This window comes from Tamandua tetradactyla, chromosome 1, assembly GCF_023851605.1.
Source record: "Tamandua tetradactyla isolate mTamTet1 chromosome 1, mTamTet1.pri, whole genome shotgun sequence".
NCBI classification, from domain to species: Eukaryota; Metazoa; Chordata; class Mammalia; order Pilosa; family Myrmecophagidae; genus Tamandua; species Tamandua tetradactyla.
The window spans coordinates 213002329-213029005 of record NC_135327.1 but is presented as its reverse complement, the minus strand read 5'-3'; the positions used below and the strand labels follow the sequence as shown (position 1 = coordinate 213029005).

General features: G+C 36.5%; 1 long non-coding RNA gene across 1 annotated transcript in view; it reads right to left on the bottom strand.

The window, feature by feature from the left end:
• Positions 1–2653: 2653 nt before the first annotated feature.
• The window catches only part of LOC143688035 (uncharacterized), a 78085-nt gene continuing 54061 nt past the window's right edge, over positions 2654–26677 (bottom strand). The window contains exons 3-4 of the long non-coding RNA XR_013177795.1: positions 6688–6871; positions 2654–2892 (exon numbers count right to left, since the gene is read on the bottom strand). This is a non-coding gene — a long non-coding RNA (uncharacterized LOC143688035). The remainder of the gene's footprint in view (positions 2893–6687; positions 6872–26677) is intronic.

The following is a 26677-nucleotide window of genomic DNA, read 5'->3' as shown; positions in this document are numbered from 1 at the left end:
GATGTGTTGTATGATTTTTGGACAATTTATTCATTCTCTATTCTCTCACCTGTAAACTGGACCTAAGAATAATCATTTAATTGGGTTGTTGTAAAAGCTGAATTAGATTATGAGAGCTATGTAACATAGATTGAAGATTAGCAAATATCAGTTAAATTTCCTACTTTTTTGCCCATTTAGGCTACCTTTCCTGATTGGCTGTTATAGCTCCATGTCCTTGTATAGTTTCATGCTTCCTGGTTCATCAAAGTCTGTTGTATGTGGTTTCCTTAAGGAAATGTTTAATATTAATAATGACCAACATGGAGTCCTTACTGTTTATCAGACACTGTCCTAAGTACTTTCCATGTTCTCTCACATAGTCCTCTCAACAGTCTTATGATGTTTCTATTTATGGATGAGGACACTGAGGCAGGGAGGAGTCAGTTAGATAACTGGGACACTATGCCCACGAGGAATTCTGTCCATGAAGTAGATGCTACCATCATGTCCTTTTGTAGAATGTAACTAACCAAAGCTCATAGAAGAGAGGAATGTAAGAAAGCTCTCTCATTTTGAGCAAATGAGTCAGTGAGCAGTCAAAAGACAGCATGTAGAAATCGGAGAAATTAAAGGAAGGGCTATTTTGCAGAAATTACATCAAAATGTAAGCATTGACTTTTCCAGCCTTGTCTAGTTTGTGTTCTACTCTTTCGTTCTTTTAATGTCTCTAGCCAAATGCATATGACATTTAATTCTTGATTTCACTTCCCACCTTGGATCCCCGAGCATCATTCTGTTCTGCCTGGAAACATTGTGACTTGGATTTTTAATACTATCAAAAGAAATAAAAGGAAATCTTATGGTGTATGTGTGTGTGTGTGTCTAGGCAGGGAGCAACTTCTGAGTGGGAAATATGATTGCATATCATTTGTTCCAGGAAATGAGCTTTCCCACAGAAGACTAGAGAACATCAACCTCTACCCCCTTGCCATGCTTCCTGACAACACAAGAGAAATTACTCACCCACCTTCTCTTCCCCTTTACTGGTGAGATGATCTCACCTGTACGCAATGTATGTATAAATCTGCACGTCTTGGGAATTTTTTCCAGGGACAGGCTGAAACCCAAGAAAGCTGCACATGGAAACTGAGTAAGTTTAAAGGTATTCTCTGTGATGACTGCACTCTGAGGGACTGAATTAAGCAGACTTTGCAGAGTTTTCTTTGCAAAACCAAGCTACAGCTCCAGAGGCCATCACAATAAAAGAGGATTGCTAAACTGACCTAAGGTTTAAAAAAATTCCTGGGCAGCCAGTGGCAGGTGTACTGGCACTAAGTGTCTTCCACAGGTCTTTAAAAGGAGCTTGAGAACATGTACCTAGATCTGAATTTGTCCCACGATTCCTTCCATCCAGTCTTCCCAATGGGCCAGTTCCCATCTGTGTGCCAGATTCACTCCTAACAGATTTCTGAGGAACATATGACATCAATTATCCATCCTTTTTCTTTTGTTTTCAACTTCTTTCTCTAAAGAGTCTTCTTTCCCATCAGGATTCAGGCATTCTTAAATATGTCCTTTCATTTAATAAAAGAAAATGCCTACCCTAATCTCACTTCCACCTCCACTATCTCCCTATCTGTTTTGGCTACTGTGCAGCCACATTTCTTCAAAGAGCAGTCTATACTCCACTTCTTATCCTCCCACTCCCTGTTTATATATATTATCTATATGTGTGTGTGTATTCCATTTCATTTCTATCTTTGTCACTTTAATGTTGTTAAGTCTAGAGGCTATTTCTCATATATCATTTTCTTTGCTCTCAGCTGCATTTAATATAGTTGGCCATTGTTTTCTCCTTTGGACCATGCTCTTTCTTTGGCTTGTACCATGCTAAACAGTTTACTTTTATGAATTGCCTTCCTCCAGCTTGGTCTTTTTTTTTTTTCTTTTACTGGTTTATATTTCTTTACTTAGCCTTTAAATAAGAGGCTAATTCAAGGATTTGTCCTAAAACTTCTCACCATAGGTTCCTTCACTAAGGTGACCTGATCCAAGACATGTCTTCAATTATCATCTATGCACATACAGTTTGCAAGTTGGGATCTCTAATTCCAAACCCCTTTTCAAAGCTTCAGGCAAGTATTTCCGCCTATCAATCTGACTGTTCCACCTGGGGGTATCAAAGACACTTCGCCCTCAACATGTCTAAACCAAAACTTAGCCTTGTCCACCTTACACTTGCTCTTCTTCTAAGATTCTTATCACAGTTAGAAAATTGATGTCTAATTGTCCAAGCCAGAAATCTGGGAGATGCGTCAATGCTTTTCTCTCTTACTACCCACCCCTATTCAATCCATCACTAAATCTCCATTGATTTTACCTCCTAACCAGCTTGGTATACCTTTATCCCCATTGTCGCTGTGCTATCTGTGTAGTTACCTCTCACCTTTTGTTTCATGGACCCATTTTTGTCTCATTCAGTTATTCTGCATTTGTACTTAGAGCATCTTTTTAAAAGCTGATATCTCTCATATGTTTAAAATGCTTCAGTGGCAGAGGTGGATTGAATTATGTACCCCAATTTAGATATAGTATTTATCTTATTCCACATTCTTGTGGGTGTGAAACAATCATAAACACTGTCTCTTGAAGATGTTATTTATTTGTTTATTTATTTATTTGGCATGGGCAGGCTCCGGGAATTGAACCTGGGTCTCCAGCTCAGCAGGTGAGAATTCTTGCCACTGAGCCACATTGCCTGCCCGAAGATGTATTTTGAGTTCAGGTATGACCCAACAAGGCCTAGTCTTAATCTGCATATTGGAATGGAAGAAACTCAGATACATTGAGACAACATCATGGGGAGGAGCCAGAAGCCTAAAGTCATCAGAAGCCAGTAATCAACAGAACCTGGAAAAGAAAGGAGATGACATGGTCACGTGACTTGAGGAAGGGATGCATGCCCAGGACCCCAGGAACCCCAGGATTGTGGGCAACTAGCACCAGAATGTTACAGACTTTGAAGAGAAATATTGGACCCACTGATGTCTTCACTTTGGACTTCAAACCACAAAGCCATGAGTCAATGTGTATAGGTCTTTTGCATCCTTAGTTAAATTTGTTCCTAAATATTTTATTCTTTTGGTTGCTATTGTAAATGGAATTTCTCTTGATTTCCTCCTCAGATTGCTCATTACTAGTGTATAGAAATTCTATTGATTTTTAGGTGTTGATACTGTACCCTGCCACTTTGCTGTACTCATTTATTAGCTCTAGTAGTTTTGCTATAGATTTTTCAGGATTTGCGACATAGAGTATCATGTCATCGGCAAACAGTGAGAGTTTTACTTCTTCTTTTCCAATTTGGATGCCTTTTATCTCTGTTTCTTGTCTAATTGCTCTGGCTGGAACTTCCAGCACAATGTTGAATAACAGTGGTGACAGTGGGCATCCTTGTTTTGTCCCTGATCTTAGAAAGAAAGCTTTCAGTCTTTCCCCATTGAGGATGATGTTAACGCTGGGCTTTTAAGTTCCCTTTTATTCCTATCCTTTGAAGTGTTTTCATGAAGAAAGGATGTTGAATTTTGTCACATGCCTTATCTGCATCAATCAAGATAATCATGTGGTTTTTTTCCCTTTTTGACTTATTGATGTGGTGTATTACATTAATTAATTTTTTTTATGTTGAGCTAGTCTTGCATACCTGGAATAAATCCCACTTGGTCATGGTGTATGATTCTCTTTATGTGCTGCTGGATCAATCTGCAAGTATTTTTTGCATCTATATTCATTAAAGAGATTGGTTAGTAATTTTCTCTTCTTGTAGTAAGCCATGAGTCAATGAATTCTCATTGTTTAAGCCAACCCATTGTACAGTATTTGTCATAACAACATGGCAAACTGAGACAATGGCTTTTCAAAAATTTTTTTTGATAAACACTTTCCTTAACATGGCTGATAAGCCTCCATTATTTCACCCCATCTCTCTTCAACCTCTCCTTTGCACTTCCTGTATTCCCTGGTGTTCTTTCAGTCCCTTGGGGTATGTTCCAATCTACCCAAGATTTTGGATTCTCTGTTTTCTCTGGCTTAGATCCTCCCCTACTCACCCACAGACCTCACCATTTGTCTTAATGAGCTCATTCTCATCCTTCAGATCTATTCCCTTGATGGCAGAGATTAGCTCAGTTCCTCTGCTGTAATGATTTCACAGCATTGCATACTCTTCCTCTGTGGCCCTAGCTAAAGTTTGCAATTTCATGCTTGGATGATTATTTGATTACCTTTGCCCTTTGGTGTTGGGCTCTGTACCTCCTGTGCTCACTGTTCTATCCCTATCTTCTAACACAGAACCTGGCACATGAAGACTAGTCAATCAATATTTGTGAAGGAATGGATGACTAAATGAATGAATAAGTGAGAGAAAAAGAGGGGCTAAAATTAGTGAAAGAGTTAAGATGGAGAATTAAGTCATACAAGAGTTTCATGCTATGGAGGACCTTAGATCTGAGGTTAATACTGTTTAAGGCCTTCATTCAGTAAGAAACATTTTGTGAACATGGTTATGTACCAGGTACTTTAATGAGCATTTTATTTCAGGAAATAAACACCAGCTAAATCCTCAACTCTTAAAATCTTAGTATTTGATGTTTTCTACAACGTGTTCTAACACAGACTCTGGTGCTTTTGAGTTTTGAGGTTTGCTCATGTTAATCTAGAGGCCAAAGACAGGGAACAAAGTTCCTCCTCCCCTCTCCACATTTCCTAGCCTGGGTTAGGGATCTGCATTGGTGGGGGATGGGTGAGAGGAGTGGTCTGTATGCCAGGCACGTGTGCTCATGCAAGAGAAGAGGCACCTCTGCTTTCTGTATGCTGTGTTTTTAGAACCAGTGTTTATGTCAGACTCCAAATAGAAATTCAGTTCAGTGAAAATCTGGGCAATTCTATGTATTTCCCAGCAGTGTGTCATTTATCTTCCTTTTGTCTTTCTCTCTTCACAATTTTGATCAACATTGCTTGACACTTGTTTTTAGAGATGAATTTGAGCCCAAAGAGGGATTTCTAGGAGTAAGAGAAACCATTCTGTGAACTAGAAGTTTGATGAATTTTTTTCAGGAGATTTTTGAAGATTATCTCTGGAAAAGTGCTATGGCTGAGATCCAAATTCTACTAGCTATCTTTTGTTGGGCCTCTGAAATTTGTCTAGGTTAGATCTGGAGGAGAATAGATTTGTAATTTTTTCAACCATAAATCAGCCCCATGAGGGAGCAGCAACTCTTAACACTTCATGCTTTAGTGCACTCCTGTAAGATCGGGGAACGAGCAAACATTCTGAATTGTTTGTTTTGTTTTGTTTTGGAGGGAACATTACATAGATCTTTCTGGGACAGTGATTAAATTTACTTAGTAAAGTTTAATCAGATTTTGCAATTCAGCAATACAGATGTACGTACTCAGGTTTGTGAATGCACACATGCATGCACACACACACACATGCATGCACACACACACATGCATGCACACACGTGCACATGCACACAATTTGACACTCAATAAGCAGTTTTATCTCTGTATGTGTATCTATGCAAGTTACAAGTAATGTGAAAATTCATTTCAGTGTTCAACCATATAGGTGCATATCTCTATATGTCTAAGAACATGAATTGAGATATTGTTTCCTATATTTACAGGTTGAATGCATTTTCAAAAGAATATTTATAAAGAATCTTTTATTACAAATTTTACATAATGCCAGCTTTGCATGGTCTAGTGACTGGGTATCTGAAGCTAACTCAAGATGAGTTACTACTCTTCTTAGATGTATTTTGTCTGATCTCTGTCTTAATTGTTCACTGTCCATTTTGAACCGGTGAAATGTGGTGGTCTTGTTTTTCACCTGCCCATACTCAGTATGATTCTCTCTTTTTAAAAGATAAAACCATAAATGCATATATGCTCACTGTAGAACATTTAGAAAACAGAAAAACAGAATATGGCTTATAAAAATCATCAGTAACCATCAATGGTTCTCTTAATAATGATTTCCGTATCTTTAAAACTGTGCTAAACAAATATCAGGTCTGCCTTTTGTGAAATCAGTAATTACATCACTGGCACTTTACTCAGGGGATAGTGATACTTATAAAAGTAATTATCTTCATTATCTGCATGAAAACCATTACTTGATTTCCCTAAAAGTGAGCTTTGACCTCCTGAAGCTCCAAAAAAAAAAAAAGGTCATAAATTGATCTTGCAAAGTTTGATAGATAGTGCCAGCATCTTCTGAAAATTTTTAGTTAATTGCAAAGTTGATTTGAAGATGTCTCAATTGTCTCTCTACCTCAAAGGGATTATTGATGGTAGGATAGTAGGACCAAAATCCCAGTGAATATGATTAACAGCTTATTAAAGAGTTAAAAAATGTGTACGTTCTGAAGCTACATATGTCCTGGCTAAAAAAGAAACATTTGAACATTAGATTGAAACATTAGAACTTATATTCTTATATTCTTAAATCAAAACAAAAACAAGAACTAAATCTTAGTCTAAGAGGCCGAAGTTTTTTTTCCCCTCTGTTCTGGAAGCTTGTTATATTTACATTTGATTTTCCTCTTACCTGTCAGTCAGCATGAACATATATTCCAAGTGTGTTCTGAACTGCTGAAGAAAGAACAATTGTACATTCAGAGAACGAGTGATACTCACGGGAGATTCTTTTCCTTAAAAGGGAAATAGTATATATTCGCTTTCTCACCACACACTTCAGACATCTGCTAATACGCATTTCCAGGCTCCACTTCACAATCCTCAAAAATCTAGTGAGACGCTTCTATATATGGTTTGACTAAAAAGTAGGGCACAGAGTTTATCTTTTTCCCGAAAAAAGTAACTGCAGGAAGAAAACAGAAAAATGAAGCAGCCATTGTCAATCAGGTCTTCCTGTTGGGAGGGGGTAGTTAGCCAACCTGCCAGCCTGCCTTCCTCCTTGTTCCTTTATTTCTTTCATTCACTAGTAGATTGGCCCATCACACACACACAAATTTCAGATGTACTTGGTTTTAGAGTTTCGTGGATTATTTTTTTAAGAAGTACAAATTTTTATTTTATAAAACACTTTTTTTTTTTAGAGCAGCAAAACTAAGACTGCTTAGGTTAATCTTGTTTTACAAAAGAAACTTGAGGTAAATTGGTAGTTCCTGTTGGCCAGACTTCTCTAAATGCGGTCCACAGAAAATTCAGTTGCCTTTCCTAGTTCTTAGATGCATTGCACTTTTATTTTATGTCGTGGCAGAAAAGTGAAACATTGTTACAGTCTGAAAATAATATTTGTACTTTAAAAATACACCATGGTGGGCGGGCCACAGTGGCTCAGCAGGCAGAGTTCTTACCTGCCATGCCAGAGACCGGGGTTCAATTCCCAGTGCCTGACCATGCAAAACAGAAAAAAAAAAATGCACCATGGTATTTGGTTGCATTTAATGAGCCTCCAAGCGAAGGAAACACTGCCCTCTTTACCGGTTCTTAAGACACATCTATGTCTAGAGAAAAACAGCTGTGAAAAACTGTCCTTCCTGGGTGGGCCATGGTGGCTCAGCAGGTAAGAGTGCTTGCCTGCCATGCCCAAGGACCCGGGTTTGATTCCCGGTGCCTGCCCACATAAAAAAACAAAAAAAACAAAAACAAAAAAACAAAAAACTGTCCTTCCTTAAAGCACCCATGTAAGCAGTGTATATACGTGGCTCTCTGTACCCTGTTACCAGAACCTCTCTATTTCTTAATAAAATTAGTTACACCTGAAAGGTTTCTCAAAAATTCTTCTGACTATGTGGCGGCAATATATATATCCATCTTTGACTTTGAAGAGTTTAAGGTCAAATGATTCATTTACCAGTTCCTTTTACACTGCCTTATATTCAGAAGCAAAGTCCTGTGGTTCTAAATGCTATTAGGGGAAAAATAACAAAAGTGATTCGGCTACTCTTCCCCACTCTACACATTTTATTTATTTCCCCTTTATCTTTGATAAAATACCTACACATTCAGATTCATTCTTTCCTTTTACATTGCATTTCTGTGATATATATATATATATATATATTTCTTTCCTTCCAAGCAATGCACATTTTTCTTCATAAGCAGAGTTGACTAGCAGTATATAAAGCAAACATTATCATCCTAATCGGCATGAACAATTTAGCACTCCTTTATCAGCATAAGTGATGATGAACAGATTTTTATTTTGAAATTTGTGGAGTTTATACAAATTATACAAATAAAACAAATTTATTTTGAAATTTGTTGTTGGTGAAGAATGATGTACAGAGACATTGTCCTTTCATAAATAAGGTATGAGACTTGGCAGAACCATCTTCTATGGCATAACTGATGTCAGGAGATCATTGTCCTGTCTTTCTTCAACTCTTGCTTCAAAGAGTATTAGACCCAAACCTCAACAATGTAAAGTGATCAATTTTCAGCATCCAATGTGATAAAAACTTATCAGGCATGCAAAGAAAGAAGGTATGAGTCAATGTCACGAGAAGCATGGTAACTAAAAATAAGAGAGATGAGGAATTAACAGAACAACTTGAAAAAGCTATGATTAGTTTTATAAATATGCCAAAGAATGTAAAGAAAAACACAACTATAATGGGGAGAGAGATGGGGGATACAAAATGACCCAAATAGAACTTCCGAAGGTGAGAAAGTACAGCATTTGAAGGCCAGTTTGCAGAGGTGAAACCCAAATAATACTGCATCCTTCTAAAAATCTTGATATTGATAAAACAACCAAATTTACTCGAGTTGGTCACTAAAAATTCCAGTCTTCCTTGATCTCAACTTTGGTCTAGCACATCCACATACTGTTAGCTATTCTGCTACTCAGCTCATGTGTGCTGAGGCCTCATCCAATGCCAGCAGTGTTGCTCACTTAGTATCTTCAGGAATAATACAATCTTCAATTTCAAAATGCAAAATGATTCCACTCACTTCTTCTGTTTTTTGAAATCAAGAAATATTTAAGTTCTTTCAAGGCAATTCTTTCTCTCAACTTCTATTCTCCAGGCATGCATTTTTTAAATATGTAGAACATCCAAAATGCTTCCCTATCCATGACCCCGTGTATGTATGTGTGTGTGTTCTAGTTTGCTAGCTGCTGGAATGCAATATACCAGAAACAGAATGGCTTTTAAAAGGGGAATTTAATAAGTTGCTAGTTTACAGTTCTAAGACTGAGAAAATGTTCCCATTAAACAAGTCTACAGAAATGTCCAATCACAGGCATCCAGGGAAAGACACCTTGATTCAAGAAAGCCGATGAGGTTCAGGGTTTCTCTCTCAAGTGAGAAGGCACATGGCAAACACAGTCAGGGCTTCTCTCTCAGCTGGAAAGGCACCTGGCAAACACAGCGTCATTTGTTAGCTTTCTCTCCTGGCTTCTAGTTTCATGAAGCTCCCCAGGAGGCATTTTCCTTCTTCATCTCCAAACGTCATTGGCTGGTGGATTCTCTGCTCTCTCTGTATCTCCCATTCTCCAAAATGTTTCCTGTTTTATAGGACTCCAATAAGCCAATTAAGACCCACCCAAATGGGTGGAGACACCTTGTCACCTAATCCAGTTTAACAATCACTCTTGATTAAATCAGATAATCAGATGATCTGATGACAGTTTCAAACATACAGTATTTAATAGGGATTATTCTACCTTTATGAAATGGGATTTTGATTAAAACATGGCTTTTCTAGGAGGCATACATCCTTTCAAACCAGCACAGTGTGATTATAGTTCCCTGACTACCTCCTTCTCCTCCGTCTCACCTTACATCTCACATCTGTGTAAATCCACACTTCATTTTAAAGGCCTGTTCACTTGTGTGCATGACAGAGAAAGAGAGCTCTTTTTAGAGGAAGGATCAATTTATCGTTGTGCCCTCAGGGCTTGCTGTCATCTGTAAATATATCCTAAACATTCATTTCACCTTTATACAGCTATTAGTAACCATGAAGTTAGACAAGAGAAAATTCAATTTTGAATCTAGACCCACCGAACCTTGTCTCAACACTGAACAATGTCAACATTCATTTGGGGGTGATGTAAAATGAGAGTCTGAAAATTAGAGGAGGAGGTAGCACTGTATTTATCAGAACACTTTCCAATTTAATAAGCAGCTGCAAAATTTTTCAGCAATATTCTATGTAATGTAGTTTATTTCATAATAAACTTTTCTCATTAAATACTCATCTTCTTAGAGTGCTAGATATGATGAAGTCTAGAATATTTACTAAGGATTATTTTACTATATTGGTTCACAGACCCAGATGGGAGGTTTATTTGGCTATACTTCTTTTGAAAAATATTTCATTTAGCCAACAGATGTTACTGAGTTTGATAATTCACTTTGGATTCAGTCACTTTGTTTCTGAGCTTTACTACATTTATTCAAGGCAAGTCATTTATAAGGGTTAAATATTTAGGATTTTTTTTTCTTAAACCACCATTGTTAAATTCAAATTATCATTATTATTACAAATCCCTTTTGCTAAGGTAGTTCATGGACGGCTATTGCTTGAGGCTGAGAGCAAGCTGACCACCTTTCCCAAAGGAAAATACCAGAAAAATCATTCATCACTTCATCCTTTTCCTTATCAAGGATTTCTCTTCTCACAGAAAGAGGTTTATCCCTGAGGCTCTTTGGAAATTGACAATTCAGGAAGAATCAATGGGGAGCTGCATTTTTGATGGATGAACCATTAGAAAATTCTATGGCATTCTTCCCGTGACCTTTTCTGAAGACAGATGAATAGCCTTCCAAAGGTTGCATTTTATTTTATGTTAAAAAAAAAAAAAAAAACTAGCCAGTCAAGTTATATTAGAAACAACAGAGTCACATTAAGATATTTCCAAATGTATATATATATATATATATATATATATACACACACACACACACACACACACATATGGCAAGAAAAAGGAAAAAAGGATAGTAGAAGTTAGAGACATTTTATTGGAAAAGGAAGAAGTTATTTGCACCGAAAGTGAGATGCATCAGCACCCTGAACGTAAAGAATGCAAGGAAGTTCTTGATTTCCTTGAGGATTACTTCTAAAAATGGCATTCCCCCTCTGTTCATTTTTCTCATACTTAAATATAATCTACATATGGCCCTTTTGGTGCATATCTAACTCTGTACTGTGACCTATAGGAAAGCGTTTGATTTCCTGACTCATGCAATATTACTGATGAGAAAAATTAACGCACAAAAACAACACACCAATAAAATGAAATCTGACATTAAAATATCAACTGAAATTATACGAGGGCACATCGCATGTGTACAGATGTTTAGAGAAAAGGGATGGTTACAGCATGTGAAATAACCAAGAAATACTTCATAGAGATTCTTTCAGGGATTTATTATTATTATTATTATTTTGATGCATGGTACGGGAATCGAATTTGGTCTTCCATGTGGAAGACAAACATTCTACCACGGAACCACCTGTACACGCTTTAAGGGATTTTAATGTAGAAATGGAAAGAAGGATCCTGAAGAATTTAAGTAATAGTATGAAAAGAGGTGAATACTCCAAAATGATTAAGACAAGATGTTTGGGTAGTGACAGTGCTTTTAAAGGGACAGTAAAGAGGCGATGAAGTGCACCCTCATATGATGGGAAAGCCATAGGAAATCCATCAACACAACCAGGTCATAAGTCTGTTAGAATTAAATATCTTGAAATAATTGAATTATACTTTTTTATAACTGAACATTTGATTATTTGTGTGTGTATGTGTGTATTTTAGAAGGTTTAGGCAACTTGGAAAAAGAGATTTATATGTTAGGCTACAGTGCAATTTCACACATGGATTTACACATATTTTAATGCCTTTAACCCAAATAATAAGTACTATTTATCGAATGTTTGTGATAGAGTAATAATTTTACATGCAACAACTTATTTAATTTTCTTAACAATCTTAGGATAAATGAATTGCTATTTATAAGGTCAATCATTACAACAACTACCAACAAGGGTTTTTAAGAAATCTTCAGGAAGTAATTTAATACAACATCTTGTGCTCCTATTTTGAGAATTTTTTAATCAATATTTTTATATCACTTACTACTATCTTTTTAGGTTTCCAACCAATAAATAGCAAATCAACCTATAATTAAAGGTGAAGAAATAGTAGTGAGAGAATCATACTTTTCTGTTAAAAATAGTCCCCATGTGTTCTAGTTTGCTAGCTGCTGGAATGCAACACACCAGAGACGGATGGGCTTTTAATAAAAGGGGATTTGTTTTGTTAGTTCTTCAGAGGAAGGCAGCTAACTTTCCACTGAGGTTCTTTCTTATGTGGAAGGCACAGGATGGTCTCTGCTGGTCTTCTCTCCAGGCCCCTGGGTTCCAACAACTTTCCCTGGGGTGACTTCTTTCTGCATCTCCAAAGGCCTGGGCTGAGCTGCAAGTGCTGAGATGAGGAATGCCGAGCTGCTTAGGCTGTGCTACGTTGCGCTGTCTCATTTAAGCACCAGTCAATTAAATCAAACATCACTCATTGCAGCAGACACGCCTCCTAGCTGACTGCAGATGTAATTAGCAACAGATGAGGTTCACGTACGGTTAGCTTATGTCCACAGCAACAAGACTAGGTATGCTCACTTGGCCAAGTTGACAACTGAATCCAACTAACACATCATGGAAACAAAATCACATTCAAATTATTATAAAAATAGTACAAACCATGGGGGAAAAATAGCCACTTTTATAAGAGAGACAATGGTTTTGTCAACGAAATTATAAAATACTCAAGTGAAAAAAAAAAAAGCAGAAATTCCCAAGAACATCATTGGTAAAAATTCATAGGAAGAAGAACAAAAATCTGTCCAGTTGTGGGATAAAAGAAAAACAAAAACAAATAAAAATCTCTATTACCTGTACATGGGTTTGGCTGCATTCATGAACTAGTCAGTTGAATAGCATAAATTGGGGAAAATTTCTTTTCTAAAAACAGGTGCTCATTTAGTTATGTTTTCCCTGAATCACTAAAGTGAACAACATTTTGGAAAATGGAAATATGTCCTAGAGTTTCAAACGGCAGATTTTGCATATTTTAAATCATTGTCTCCTTCATATCATTATGAAATCCCTGAGGGAGTGTGGATCATGTGCTAAGCACTAAGGAACAAGAAGAACAAATAAGACAAAAGACATTGAGCTTAAGGGATTCAAGCCTGAAAAAAAAAGTAAGACAATTGCATACACTTCTGTGTGTATGAATTTTGTGTTCATTATGTGAGAAGATTAATGCTTATGTTACAGAATGTACCATCATTAAAATCTCCATATATTTAGATTTCAGGAGTCATTATTAAATTCTTTCTCTATAAATATAATTGTTAATAAGAAAATTAATATTAATATTTTAAAGTGATTGTGAAGTTTAGTACCCAGTAAGAATAGTCTTTATTTTTCTTCATTGAAATACAATAGAAGAACAAAACTGAGAACTAGTACAGGATTTAGTGGATTACATGATCCAGCCATGGATTAAAATGTAGTCAAGGACTTGCTCTCTTCTTTTAATGTAATTCACACACCATATAATCCATTGAAAGTATACAATCAATGGTTCACAGTATCATCACATAGTAGTGTATTCACAATCAGAATCATTTTTAGGACATTTACATTACTCAAGAAAATTAAAAAGAAAAAAGAAACCCCAAATATGCCACAGCTCTTACCCCTCACCCCTTATTGACCTCTAATATTGCATTGTGTCTAATTTTAAGACCATGCAGTATTGCCAGAGATAGATATATAGATCAGTGGAACAGAACAAACCATCCAGAAATAGATCCATTTAAACATGGGCAACTGACATTTTTTTGTTTCTTTTTGTTATATAATTATACAATCATTATCAAAGATCAGAGCTACTGGATTACATTTCAACAACTTCAGTTATTTCTTTCTGGCTACCCTAATACACTAAAAACTAAAAAGAAATAGCTATATGGTGAATCAATAGTCATAGTCATTTGTTAAATCCTTATGTCTCAGTCATGCCTCCTTCCTCTCATTTGATCACTCTCAATCTTCAGGGATATCTGGGCAATGATCATTTTAGCTTCATTGTGCTGAAAAGAGCTGTCGACTTTAAGGGGTATAGGAATGAAACAGATTGATGTTCTCAGAGAGACTGGTACCTCTGGGTTTCAGGGCTTCTCTGGCATAGGATCAATCTGGAAGACTTAGGTTTCTGAAAAAATACACTTACTAAGAAAAACTTTTATAGAGAATTATAAAAGACTTATAAAGCCCAGGGACCTCTTCAGGGTTTTCAGGAATACTGTTGGTTGGGACTTGGCATACAATAGCAATGTGCAATATCTGGCTGAAGCTTACAAAAGAGTAACCTCCAAAATGAACTGTCAACTCGATTTGAAATCTATTAGCCACTGAGACTTTATTGGTTCCATTGCTTTTCCCCCTTTAGGTCAAGAAAGCATTTTTAATCCCATGATGCCAGGGCCAGGCTCATCCCAGGGAGTCCTGCCACACATCGAAGGGAGGTTTACACCCTTAGGAGTCATGTTCCATGCAGTGGGGGAGAATAGTGTATTTATTTACAGAGTTGACGTAAAGAGAGAGGCCACATCTGAGCAAAAAAGGAGGCTTTCTAAGGGTGACTCTTAAGCATAATTATAAAGCAGGCCTAGCTTTGTCATTGTAGAAATAAGTTTCATAAGGGCAAGTATCAAGATTGAAGGCTTAGTTTTCTAAATTGAGAATTCCTAATGCTTGAGAAAATTTCAGAAATTCTCCAGGTGGGGAAGTTTAATAGTTCCGTATTTCTCCCCAATCCCTCAAGGGGACTTTTCAAATACTTTTTATTTTCTGCCTATTGTACTCTGGAATATATCCAGTTATTACATCAACCTGTACAAAATAATGCGATCTCATTTATTATTCTAGGTTCCATATAATTAGGTTGTTTAAATAAACTGGACAGGTTAAATTAGATAGTGTGCCACAAAAAAAATTAATTTTGGAGCAAATAAACTTCTTTTAGTCTCAGATAGAAGTTGAAGTTTTAAAATACAGACAATATCATCCTTTATGCTGTATCCTGGCTTACATTAGTAACCAGGTCCATTCCAATCATATCTCTAATTGAGGTCTGATCTTTTTTTCAGCTTTTTTAAGAACCACCGAACCCTAATTCTGAGTCTCAGGTGTCACATGGATAACCAAAGTTCCAAGGAACTTACCAGATTAAACACAAAGAACTCAGGCTCTCAGAATTTAGAAATAAACAGTTAAAACTCAGGAATAGATGTGACTGCTTTAAGACCTTACTATCTAGGAACTTTTACAATAAACCTTACTGAACATTCTGTACTCCTTAATTTTTGATTGCACAATCTCTGTCTATGTTCTATTCCCTGATAACCAATGTTCTCAAATTCAATTCTCAGTGTTTGCTCATTATAGTTAGTTTATATTACTGAGGCCTTAAGGTATTTGTCCTTTTGTTTCTGGCTTGTTTCACTCAACATAATGTCAAGGTTCATTCACCTAGTTGCATACCACATGACTTCATTCCTTTCTGTAGCTGTTCAATATTCCATCATACGTATACACCGTGGCTTGCCCTTCCATTCATCCATTGATATACCCTTATGCCACCTCCATCCATTGCAAATTGTAAATAATGCTGCCATAAACACCACGGCACAAATGTCAAGGACTCTCTTAAGGAAAAAGGCACAATCATTGCTACTATACAGGGGGAATTTTAATTCTGTTGCATTTTCTAAATATAAATATATTCCTCAAGAGACAAGAGACCGAAGGGGAAAATAGAAAAGAGAAGAAGCAGAGACCTATTAAATCTCAACATTGAGAGTGATTAAATCAGGGTCACAATGGAGATGTGGGTACCTGGAGCAGGATGGTGATTTGGATCTCTTATCTAAATATTTAATTGTTATGTATTTCAAGGAGAATGGTTTATAGAAGGAGGGTTAATAAGTCTCTTTTCCAATTCAATGGAATTTTGTTTTTAATCAAATTAATCTTTGAGGATTTCATCCCCTACTTCAAAATAGTGTTTTATCAAAATATTCCTTCAGTGCTATTCTAATATTCTCCTTGGAAAGAATGCAATGTTTTCCTCTTATTCAATTTCCAGTGCCTATTTACTGTCCCATTTGAGTCTTTCTCACCTCTTATATATCTCTTATATATTGCCTCTACTCAAAGGGCTAACCAGTTGGTCCATCCCCAAATCACCCTTTTAATCTAGGTTTGTCCTAAACAAAAATCCCATAATTTGGAATACCATTTTCCAACAAAATATACATCTTGGAGCCCCAGTTTTACAAATGCATAATGTAGCCTCCCCTTTCAATGTACAAAGAAAAGGGGTTTGCAATCATTGCATACCCTATTCCCTTGTTGGGTTATCACAATGTACATTAATTTGTGTATTTGAGCCTAAAAACTCCTTCCATGAGGACATACTCTTTAACTTTATTTATTCCAGATTGTTACATGGTTATATGGCCATGGAATAAATTTTGGCAAGGCATACCCTTTATGAGTTCTTGGAAAAGTTTGAGAAATGTTGAATTGAAGTATTATGGTGTTAGTATAGTTCACAAATTCTTCCAAGAAAGACATATAGAATTTCTAATGACTGGGGAGGTCACATTAACAATTAAAATAATTTGGTGATATCAAAAAAGTAGTATGAATATGAAATATTCAGAGTTCTTTCATCATTACAGACCCTCTTTCCCAGCCTTTAATGTGTTGAGATAATGTAAACAACCAACACAACATAAAATAGAGGTTGAATTTGGGTAAGAGCAAAGTAGATGAGCTGACTGGGTCTCTTGAGCTTTTCAGAAGGCTAGAAAATGAAAATAATGGAGAACCCGCAACTGAAAAAGAATAAGAGAAAAAATGTAATGATGTCTTTAGCCAGTTAAGCAACAGTTAAAATGGGTTTGCCTGGAGCAGCAGGTTACTGGCCTGACCTCTGTGGGTCTTTGTAGGCTGAGAAAGACTATAATTAGTTAAGAGTTGAGTTCTTTCAGTCCCACTCCCCATTGTATGATTGACAATTTGGTCCCTTTAAGTAAAATCTTCTGCGATAAGATGATAAAAAACAAAGCAACTTCAACTAAGAGAAGAGAGCAGTGTGTTTCTCCTTGTACTTACTGAAAGGATACCACAATGGTTAAATTCCAGGTGCTGTTTCATGGCACAATGACTAATCATTGTGTGTCACCAGGCAACAAAATACAGTTTCATCTTCCTGTGGTCTTATTTGCTTCTGAATTATAGGATATAGGAGATGAATCCTAGGAGATTTCTGGGTGGTGCTTAGAGGACAGTGAAATGAAACCCATTAGCTCTCTGAGAACATGGAAACTGCATCCTGTAATTCACTTTTAAGTACATCCAGAAACCATGTTATTATCCTGTAAAATAACTTTTCCAATGAAATTAAAACAATGAAACATTTGTATTTCTTTTCAAGGATGTATATTTAGCCTACAACAGCCTGTTTAAAATATTTATGGCATTTTCTCCTTCCATTACACATTGCCATTTTAAATTCAAATGGGTCACATTTTCTCTTCCCTTTCCACTGCTCTTAGCCTCTCTCAGCAAAATTTATTAAGCACTTACTATATGCCAGGTTCTATGTTAAGTCCTTTTAAGTGTATTATTTTATTTATTCCTCACCACATGCCTCAGAAGAGGATATTACTATTATTATCATCACAATGTCACGGATGAGGAAATATCCAAAGGTCACCTCACTTATAAATGGTAGAGCAAAGTATTGTCTCCAAGCCAGGAATGCTTCTCTAATGCCCTATGTTGTCTACTATCTTGTAAAATACGTCATGACAAAAGAAACTCTGCTGTTTCTAGACTGCTGCTGATGTATTATTATTTGCTTGCTTTTTGTATAAAGCATCTTATCAACCAAATCCCAAAATATTAACTGTAAGATTTAGCCAATGGTTACTTTTTTAAATATTATGTCTGAATAATATTAAAGAAACAGACATAAAACATTTGGAAAATCATTCATAATTGCATAAAAGAAGACTATATATCATTGTTTTATTATGGTTAATTTGAGACACTTCGCTTTTTTGTCAATTGGCATTATAATTTGGATTGTTGAGATTATTTAAATAGTTAACAGGCCAGTTTAAGATAAAATGACATATTGAAAGTGAAGTAAAGAAAATTACTTAGTTCTATTTAAATAATATTGGTGTTGAGAATAAATAACTAAGCGTCTTGACATTACCATAGTATGAAAAGATAAATTAATTCACATTTACATTCTAAGGCAGAATTTGCTAAAACAATGAAACAGGATTACTTGCTGTGTGTGTTGTTAACATTTTAATTTTTTACTTTTTCAAGGTTTTTGGCATGAAATACTGCCAAAGATTATTACTATCGAATAACTGAAAATTAAGACATTACAGTAGTTTGGGGGGCAATAGAGCATAATGGTAAAGAGCTGAGCTCCAGTGTCCAACCTGGGTTTGTATTCCTGCCCAAACTCAAATTAACCTCTATTGTTGAGTAACATCCATAGTGGAAATAACAATAGGAATGACTTCATTGAACTACTTTGAAAATTAGTAAGATAATACATGTAAAGAACAAGGCACCATATCCAGCACATTGTAAATTCCCAATAAAGTTAGTGACTGTTACCAGTAGCAGTACTATCAGATAAGTGTGTATGTTTTCAGGTTGTTTGCTAGTTGAAAAGTTTATGGCAACCAAATTCTCTCTTTAATAAAATCATTTCAATAGTGTACCAATTATTGTGTGGATTGCATGGTTGTTCCAGAATTTATTCTGAAAAATTCATGTGCATCGAAGGCATTTCAAATACAAAAAAGAAACAGAACACACACACAACCATCCTCTCTTACAAACCATTCTCATTTGTCTGTAGCCCTTGTTAACTGGGAAAATTTCTAGACACTACATATATATATATATTTTTTTTTACGTTTTCTTATCTCTATGCTAGATACATCTTCTCCACTATGATAAATAATTTTATTTTTTTTCCCACAGAGCTGTCTTCTTGGTGTGCTTTGTTTTATTTAGTTTTCTCGGTTTGACACTTCGCATGCTTACCTTGAGAAAGAATTTCAGGCTGCTGGCCAACTTACGTGCTGTTTGTCTAAGTCAGTATGCATGCTGCCTAGACTTGAGTCTATTCAAGTTTTTTGCTTTTGGAATTATTAACTCCTCAAAGAGAAATTTTGGTTTGAAAAGTTGGTTTATTTTTGAATTTGAAACACGTGACCTTTTCATTTCAAAAAATAATGATTACAGGGCGGGCCGCGGTGGCTCAGCGGGCAAAGTGCTTGCCTGCTATGCCGGAGGACCTCGGTTCGATTCCCGGCCCCAGCCCATGTAACAAAAACGGAGAAACAGAATACAATAAAACAAGAAAATGTTTAAAAATGTTTCCCTTTCTTCCTTCCTTCCTTCCTTCTATCCTTCCTTCCTTCTCTCTGTCTTTCCTTTAAAAAAAAAAAAAAAAAAAAAAAAAAATAATGATTACATAAACATCCTGAAAAATCAAGTCTTCTAATTCTAAGAAAAAATATATGCTCTTTTTCTGCTGCCATAAAAATCAAATTACTCATTTATTTTTCTTTGTAGAACTTGTTTATACTTTCACGTAATTTGGCAGAGTTGTAGACATCATGCATCTTATTATTACTGTGGAAATCTCCTTCAAATCCTCTTCATGATTTTCTGCTCAACCAATAAGTAAAAGGGCCATAAAACAAATTCAGGGATTAGGTTATCACAATAAAATGAAAAAAGCTCATGGAAAAATATCTACATAGTGAGTACAGGGTTTAAATGTATGGAGTTTGGTGTCAGATAACATGCGCTCAAGTGCCAGTTTTGTGAAAAATTAGCTGTGCTGCTTTACCCATCTGAAATTCGGGTTTCTATCTGTGAAACGGGGATAATGACATCTACTACACAGGGTTGGGGGGAGAATGAAATGAGATCCTGAATGTAAGGCAGTTAGCAAATTAGTTGGCTTGCAATCACTACTAAAAGCATGGTATGGAAGATTGTTTCCGTCATCATCATCCTGCTACCCTTTATTTGCACCTGTTATTTATAGAATATGAAGTCAGACAAGGGAAAATTACGATCTCATGAATTCCTTTTATGTTCTTAAGTATAGCCTATAGAGGAAGTCATAATATTGGATTATTGCTTGTTGATCAATTAACTGTGGCATTCTCTCCAATTTATAATTCACTATCCTTTCCGTATTCTGTTAGACAAATTCTCTTTGAAATTTTGTTTTCCACTTGAAAAATGTACTTCTAGTTATATACCTCTCAAGATGAAGATTATGTTTAAGAATTCAATGATTTGACGGATTCATCTGCTTCACTGTTTACTCTGCCTCACTGATAGTTCATTCTATAGACTACTATTCTACAATCCAGGAACAAAAAAACTGGATTCATACCATATGTCAATTCTTAATGTATGGAAAGAATTTTGCTTAGACAAAGACTAAACCATATTTGGAATTAATGTGAGATATAGACTCTAGATAATACCATAAATATCTAAACAAGGGTTAATCGATGTGAATGAATAGATTTAAGTTCATTTGGAATAGTTACACAGAAGACAGTTTTAATAGGCTTCTTGTACTTTCAGTCAATGTCTAGTTTTCCTAGCCTAGGGCTGTTTTAGGTTCTCTTCGACTACCAAAACATGGGCAGTTAAATCTCCATACAATGGTTAAGTAGCCAAAGTTTTCCTTTTTAGACATTAATTTTCATTACAAGTAAACACTGTGGTCTTATGCACTCTGTTAATCCTTTTCTCATGCAATTCCAAGTTTACTTTAATTTGTCTATTTTCTTGGAATAAGCTCCCAAAGGAACTTCATGCATTGATATCATCATACCCAAACGTAACTCAACTATGAATCAAAATGTAAAAAAGCCAACAGGTTTAGGGATACAAGACTGAACAAACTCATAGTAGGGAAAAGAGATAAAAACACTTATGTTTTTTTCAGAGGTTAAATATGTGTACAGAAAAATGTGCAAATTTCTGAATTTCTGACTATAGTTAATGGAAGGAATTAAAACTGTGAGGTTCAGTGTGAAAAATTCCAGACTGATTTTTCTTTGTGATAGATAATGCTATCTTAATGACACAGCATGCTTTTCAGCATGCCAAGTACCTCACGATTGTTTCCCTGCTAATTCTATTTTATCATCCTGAAAGTATACAAGACAAACAAATAAGTCAGGGAATTTAATTCTTTTGTAAAGACCTTGGAGGTATATCAAATGAATCTGGAGCTTAATTTACACTGGAGTAAGCATCATCATTGGATAAATAATAGCAAATCACCATTGGAATCTGTATCATATAAAGATGATAAAAGAGGAATAAAAATTAAGCACACGTAAAATAAGCCAAAGATGTTAAATTATTGTTTGTTTGTGGTTTTTTTTTTAAGAAAAAACAATCAATATAAACAGTGTTTCATCACACTTGGTTAACACCCCAGTCTGGCTTCTGCCCTCACAGCTCTGTAAAGTCACTAGTTGACTCTATGTTACCAAATCAAAACCAGCATTTTTCAGTCCTGGTTCTTTTTAGAATTTTTGGCAGCATTTAATACAATTAAATGCTCCCTTCTGAAACTCTGTCTTCCTGTGGTCGGTAAGATATCCCATTTTTCCATCACTCTGTCTTACTTAGACTCCTTTGCTGGCTTCTTCTTTTCTACATAAACCTTAAATATTGGATCACTGCTAAGTTTAGATCCAGGTCAAGGGCTTCGATGACCATCTAATTGTCAATGTCTTCACATTTGATATTTCTGGCTCACACTGCTTCTTTTATTTCTGACCCATGGACTCAAGTGCTCATAAGACTTTTCTACTTGAATATCTCAAAGGTCTTTGAAGTCACTATGTCACAAATGAGATTTCCCTTGCCCCCTGTCTGTCTGCCTTGGGTCTACCACTTGTGTCCAGTCCTGATGTTCCTTTAATGTCCCACATCTCAGTGAATGGCACCTTTATCTATCTATCTTCTTTAAACATTTGAGAAAAAACCTTGCTGCTCATAACAAGGTGGATATGCCTCCAAGCCTTTCCCAGAAGGATCTGTGGCCTATTGACGGGATGACTGCTTTGGGGAATGGGAAATATCAAGATTTTCTAGGGATTATTAGATAATATCTCTGATGTAATGTTGATCCCTGGAGACACAAAACATCACCATCAAAGGGGAGCTTAAAACTGCTGGGTGATAGACTCTCGGCATGAATCTCTTTCACGGTACATCCAGGTAGGCCTGTGGGCTTAGTTTGTGGCTGTTTCAAAAGTCCTGGAAAGAACCACAATAAGTTTATTAACTGTCAGAATTCCCACATAGGTTTTCTTATCATTGAAGTAATATTATTATAGCAATAAGGGCCAAATAGAAGTTTCTGGAAATGTCTTCATTCTCCAAACAGTAAATAAAATTATCTGGTACAGCAGCAGACATTAGTGCCTCTGTCAAGACTTCAAGATGCAAAGGTGAAGCTTTCTGTCACATTCCCATTTAACTTGCCTATTTGGTGGAAAAGACAGATGGCTCTTGCAGAATGACTTGGATTATCACAAACTTCATCAGTGATGATAACAATCCCAGCTGCTCTGCCAGATGTGGTATCTTTACTGGAATAAATCAACAATGCCTCTGGCTGCTGCTATGCACCATCCATTCATTGACTGAGAAAATGCTTTCTTGGCAATGCCCATCAGTAGAGTAATCAGAGCAGTTTACTTTCATCTGCCATAGAATCCATCAACTTTTACTGTCATGCCACAGGGTTATGTTCAACATCCTGTTTTTTGATACACTGTAGTCTGGAGGAATTGTGATTATCTAGATATTCCACAGAATATTTTACTGATTTAATGTACGCTTACTTTATGCTAAATGAACTTGGGAACAGGAATTCGTAAGTAAGTTAATTGCCAGTGTGTCGGAAACAGTCACTGTGAACATTCAGGTATCTGCCACACTGGGGAAGTCCCTAGGAGCTATATGGAAAAGGCTGAGATATCTACCCTAAATAGATTGGTTGCAGAGGTACAACCATCTGTGTCACTGGATTTTGGAGCAAAATTAATCATATTGGGTTTTGCTGCCCTGAGCTGTTATCCAGCTAACTTATTAAAATTTCCAATGCTGAGAAGAACTTGGAAAAATAGAAGCCTCTGCAGCAGATCTGGGTATGGTAAAAACTCTCTTGCCATTTGGACCTTTTAAAGCAGGGGACTCCAAGGTATATGGAAGCATCTGTGACAGTAAGAGATGCTTTTTGGATCCTCTGCAAGCACCAACAGGAGAATCACATGAAAACCTAGGGCTTTGAGTAAGACCATGTCCTTTCCTAATGACAAATTCTCTATTTGAAAAGTGATGCCTGATTAGTAAAGACTGGATATCTGACCATAGACTATCACGCAATTATGTGACAGGACCTGTCCAAATTGGGCTTTACACCTTCTACCAAATTATAAAATTTGATATTGAATGTGCACATCAGAATTTCATTATAAATTGGGAATGCAAGATTGGGTTTGAACAGTTACATAAGGCACAAGTAAATTGCTTAAGCTTGACTCCCACGGGATCTGCTTCTTTGACTTTGCTACGACTCCTATGGGACTTGCTTCAGATGCTTTACCACTCCCTAAACACATATACTAGGCCTCAGAGGGAGTTCCCTATATTGGTTAGCAGAGGAGGAAAAAGCATGGGCCTGGCTTATGGAAAGATTGTCACACTTTAGCGACACCAGTCAAAAGTTGATGGCTGCTGCATCACACTCTTCTCAGTGGTGGCCAAGGAAGCCAGTGGGTAGAATATCCACTTCATGGAAAGACTGGTGGCCTGCTGTTCCAATCTATTTTAATTTTTGTGCAAAAATTAATTGGAAGATTGGTGACCAGAAGGCCCAGGGAAGAGGAATATGAAGGAAATCTTCAAAAAAGGTTATAGGAAATAAAGAAATTCATCTCACGTAAATGTCAACCAGAAGACAGTCACTATAGAGGGGGTCAATAACCAGGTGGACAAAATGACCTTTTCAATAACAGATGGTTATCCTTTCTCCTCAGGCACTCCAGGCTTGCTCAGTGGGCCCATGCCTAAATGACCACAAGGGCAGTGATGGTGATTGTGTATTAGTTTAGCAGCAGGGACATCCCCTTACCAAGGCTAATGCAGTGTCTGCCACTTCTGAGGGCCCAGCTTGCCAAAAAAACAGAAGCCAATGCTGAACCCCAAGTAAAGTAACAATTCTCTGAAGAAAGACATGGCTATGTATTAGAGGTTGATTATATTAGAACTCTTTCAAGGTAGAGGGGGAAGTGATATGTCTTCACAGATATTCCAAATACATATCTGTTATCCCTACCCATAAAACTTCTGCTGACACCTTCGTGTGTGGACTTATAAAATGCCTTATTCATTAATATTATTACTGAGACCATTGCCTCAGAACAAGGTGCTCATTTATTTGGCCAAGTGACTAGTTTTCTAACAAAGGAACTTTGGCAATGGATTGCATGTGCAGAAATTGCAGGCTTCACTTTTGTACACCATCTTTCAGAAGCATATGACAGGATACTATAGGAAGTATTATGAAGTCTAGCTATATCACCAATGAGGAGATCATCTGCAAGGTTAGGCTTCAGTGAATGTCTTAAATCGGTAGCCAATGTATGTTATTCTTTCCCCAAAAAGTCCAGAGGCCAAGGCATAGATGTAGGAATTCTGTTTCACTATGACATCTAATTTCCTACCTTCAGAAATGTTCTTCCCATCTCTGCAATCTAGTGCTTTCCAGATTTGGAGTCCTAGTGACTAAGGAACAAATGATTCTACTGGGAAATACTGTTATACTTTTGCTGAATTGGAAGCTAAGGCTGGCCCTCTAACCATTTTGATCTATTCATCTCACTAGACTAAGGACACAGAAGGAGGTTGCCATACTACTTAATATTGCTAATCCCAATTACCAAGGAAAAATTAGATTGTTGTTACATAATCAGGACTAGGATTATTTCTGAAATTCAGGAGATTCACTGGATTGCCACCTACTATTCGCAGGTCCAATTATAACGGTCAGTGGGAAACAGCAGCAACTGAATAAACATAGGGAGAATATTTGGATCCTTTCTATGCAGGGTTTAGGTAATGCTAGAAGACCAAAGCAAAACTGAAAACCTGGTGAGTTCAAATGCTAGCTGAGGATAGGGAGAACATGGCATGTTTGGTGAGAAAAGGAAGTTAGGTTTCATGAAGAGGGGAATGTAGTAACAGTGTTTTAGGTTTATTATCTTTTTTTTCCTCTTCCTATGCCTTCCCACCTCCCATGCCCTTGCCCCCAACAGTTTATATGAAAGGCTCTGGAAGTAGACTACATTATAATTTTGGTGGGAACATGATTACATTGGCATTATTTCATGAAAATACAATGAATGATGGGAAATGAGTTTCCCTGTGTTGGATAAACAAACATTTTCCATCTAGAAAATGTATGATAAGTGGTAAAAAGCATAGATTATGCTGGTTATTCTCTTTGTGTCCCTTCAAATCCATTTTCTGTCCTTCTCTGCCATGTTCTGTGCTATGAGATGCTTGCCTCCAGGGACTAAATCATCTAATCTTGTTGATCTCTTTAGAAGAAAATGGAGGATAGAAGGGAAAGGAGATGGGGATATTTTATTCTCCTCATTCCCTCTTGTTTCATTTTGCTAAAGCTGACACAATGCAATATACCAGAATTGGGTTTACTTTTAACAGGGTTTATTAACTTATGATTTACAGTTCTTAGGCCATTAAAATGTCCAACTCAAGACACCAACAGGAGATACTTGGGCTCTGAAGACAGGCTACTGGCATGCAGAACACCTCTATCACATGGGAAGGCATATGGCTTGCATCTGTTGGTCCTTTGCTCCCCAATATTGGGTGTTTCATTGTTTTTAGCTTCTGGCTTCAGTGGCTTCCTCTTTGAGCTTCTCTCTTAACTTCTCAGGAGCTTTTCTCTATGACCCTCCCTAAATTTTATCTCTTAGCCTCTGTATGTGTTTTATCTTTATATCCACAAAAGCTAGTATATACTTGTAGGAAGTTTTAGGACAAATTCATCAGTAAGTCCTTGATGTTGGTTTGAGTGCATGAGGCTGCATATAGACTTTGATTTAGCTCAAGTTATTTGAGATTCATGCCACTGTTTTCCATATCTTCATTTCCATAACTGCATTTTCCATATCTACATTTTAATTTCAAATATGTTAGCAAAATGGGAAAGAAGAGTAAATCAAGAAATAATAATTTAAAGGGCTTTAATATCCAAACTATCATGTTTAAAAACAAAAGCAAACACAATAGGTGGGACAATCAACTTTCTTATCATGGAATTTGCCTCTTATTCTTTATTTTCTGCCATATGTTCATAGAAAGAAAATAATGTCTTTGCATTAAGAGCCTATCAAACTGATGTTTCATGACTGAATTTTCCGATGCATAATGTGACCACTGGTCAAAA